Below are 3275 nucleotides of genomic sequence, written 5' to 3'. Positions count from 1 at the left end.
CCGGGCAAGCAAGTAAGTGGGGAGCACCTACCTCGTTCATTCTTTTATTCACTCAACCAGTGTTTATTCGACACCTGTTGTGTGCCAGGTCGCGTCGTAAAAGGCGTGATTACAACTGTGGTAAACACCGCACAGAAGCACAGAGCGCCGTGAGGGCTAGAATCAGGATAGACAAACATGAGATATATAGTCAGTTACATACCGGCCTCTACTCCAGACAGCAGAACTGATCCGGTCAAACCAAGCAAGGGCCGGTAACTAAGCTGAGATGCAAAGGATGGGTGGGCATTAATTAGGAAAACAGGGGACCAGGAGTGACCCAGGCTAAGGAGAGGTCTGTGCAAACGTCACAGTGAGACAGAGACCGGCGTTCACTCTTACTGCATAGAGAGTCCCTCCAAAACTTAGTGGCTTAACAACAACCACTTTTTTTTTTTTCTTTTTTTAAACCCACCGTCTTGTGGGTCAGAAATCCGGGCTGAGTTCAGCCAGACGGTTCCGACGATCCAGGTCATCGAGTGGCTGATCTTGGCGAGGACTGCCTCGTGCAGCTGAGTCAGCGGCCAAGCCACTGAGGAACTGACAGGCCTTGCCCGGGAAGCTGTGGTTCTTCCCTCCGTGGTCTGCGCTCCCCAGCAAGCTATGCTGGGCCTTCCTTCGCGTGCAGCGAAAGGCTCCCACCGGGCAGCCAAAACGGACAGATACGTTCCATGTCTCTGTTCCCATCACGGTTGCTATCATTGTCTCATTGGCCAAAGCGAGGGACGCGGCTAAGCCCAGAGTCGGGTGTGAACAAATTAGGGGCTATAACCGCAACCATCTACCTCAGTGTGTTCAAGGAATTGAAATAAAGAGGAAGAGCGGAGAGTGAAGGAGGGCATGGTGGGGGGGGGGGGGGGTGGCGCGGAGGTGAAGCTGGGGTGGGGGAGCCAGGACCCGCAGAACCTCCCGGAGCCCTGGAGGAGTTTGGTCTTTTCCCTGAAAGCAGGCGAGCCCTCTGTTTCCTGATTCTCTGTCGTGTGTATTTGGTCATCATAAATAAATCCCCCGAAGCCTATATTGCCCTGGGTGAACTAGTAAAATGGATTTTCCAAGCCTGAGAAGCTGAGGACAGGATGTGGAGCGCCGTCTACCCCCCCACATCTCCGCCCGCAGCCCACACTGCGGTAAATGCCTCATCCCATCTCACCTCTGGGCCTTTGCACCTGCTCCTCCCTCAGCTGGAAATGATCTTCTCACACCCTGAGTCGGGCCGGTGCCTGCCTCTCCAAGACTCGCTTCAGGTAACACCACCTCAAAGAAACCTTCCTTGACTTCTCTAAGTCCCCAAGACCCAATACACATCAAATGACACCATAAGGCCTAGGGAATAAGCCTGTCAGTACAGTGGCCTGGTGGTTTCTAGGACCAAGTGTGTATGGGGCCCAGGCCTGCCTGCGGGGCACACGCCTGGGGGCACAATGCTTTACCAATGCTGGAGCCATCTTTTTATGTGCGTGCCCCCCACTAGCCTGTCTTTCTTGAAGGAATACCCACAACCCTGGGGCCCGTACACAGAAGAGTCAGAAATACTCGAATGAATGAGCGATTCTGTCACCAAACAGGACTTTCCTCTAAAGCCCCGGTCAGCGTTATGAAAGTCTTGTCACAGCAGTTGAGGGGAAAGGTTCTCCAACGAGGCCAGCAGCTCTGGTGTCTTCCAGTTCCTCCAGGAAACCACCCTTCCAGAAGAGAGAAACCTCCCAGCTCTAGGACAATCCAAGGCAGGGTGGTGGGAAAGTAAAGGGCAGGGACCTCCTTGGGAGAAAAGTGCCACAGCGCCATTTACTGTAACTGAGAAAGAACCAGCCGGCCATGGCCTCCATTGGAGCAGGCCTTCCCCGGGTGCTAGAACAGCTGGCCGGGGGCCCTGAGGGAGGTACTGATCACCCGAGCACTGATGCCCGGAAGCCAATTCATAGGTTGGCTCACTCACCACAGATTGGAGAAGCAGAGCCTGTGAACCAGGGGCTGAAAAGCGGGCCTCAAAAGCTCCAGGCCCCGCCCACCAGTGCTGACAGACTTTTCCAAACTAGCCTACTGTTCGTGGAGCCTGAGAGTGTAAATCACACTGTCTCCCTTTTGCAGGGAGGAAACTTGAAGCCCAGGGAGATAAGCCTTTGACTCATCGGCCCCTTTCAGAAGTCACAGCCGCCCAGAGAGCTGACTACCCTTCCCAGCCTCCCTCGTGGCTACAGGCGGCCATGCTGACCAAGCTCTAGCCAATGAGACGTAAGGCAAAGTGATGTCTATGACTTTGGGGGTTTGCTCCCAAATGGCAGAGCTGTGCCCTCCTTTCTTGTTCTTCTCCTTCCGAGGCCTAGCGAGCCATCTTGGACAACACAGACGAGGGCAACACCTCAGAAAAATGGAGAAGCAACAACATGGAAAGAGCCTGGGCCCCTCATATCTGGGCGCACGGCCTGGGGCCACCCTATCAGCCCTGACCGGCTTATGCTGCACACACTGTTGATAAAACAGCCCGTCTCGCTGAGGCTACTATTACCTAAGCTATTTGCTGCAGCCACTGAATCCGTATCCTCCTGACTCACCACATAGCCCAGGAGTGAGTTTCCTCAGGAAGCCCAGGACCACTGGGACTGCCCAACCCCAGGGGCTCTCATTGTCCCAGGACAACAGAGCTGTGACCTCCACCCCAGGGCCCAGCTGTTTTCTTGAAGTAAGAGCTGGGGAAGTTGCTCAGAGGAAGCTGCTAGATTGCCAAGGATAGGAAGAAAAATAAACACAGCTGATATTCCACCAGCATAGACACCAGCACACCTGCACGACTTGTTAAAACGCTGAAATTCTTCCAGGCCAGCTGATAAGCAGCCCCGGCCCTGAGCCACCCCACCCCTGGAAGGGTCCCCTTCCCCGGCTATCCAGGCCCCAGACCCAGAAGCTAAAGGGGCAACGCCCGGCCCGGAAAGGGGTCACCAGGACCTCATCCTGACCCCTGGACGTCGATTCGGCAAGCCCTACTGCTTGTTAAATGGTTTGAACCTGACCCCTGGCCACCAGGTGCCTGGTCTGAACTGACTGCATGGAAATGAACCATCGAAGTCAGCACTGAGGGTGACGAGGGTGGCAGGAGATCTGAAAGCCGGACACTGGCCGCTGAGTCCCCTCCTCCACCTCCCTGCGTCCCTCCCTGCCTCTCCTCCCCCAAACCAGAAACACTTGGCCCACCAAGGCCTGCCCTTGCCGATTCAGAATGTGCCACAATCACGCCCAGA

Source organism: Puma concolor, chromosome D1 (assembly GCF_028749965.1).
Source record: "Puma concolor isolate L17-30 chromosome D1, mPumCon1.1.hap2, whole genome shotgun sequence".
Classification (NCBI taxonomy): domain Eukaryota; kingdom Metazoa; phylum Chordata; class Mammalia; order Carnivora; family Felidae; genus Puma; species Puma concolor.
Note: the sequence above shows the minus strand (reverse complement) of the source record.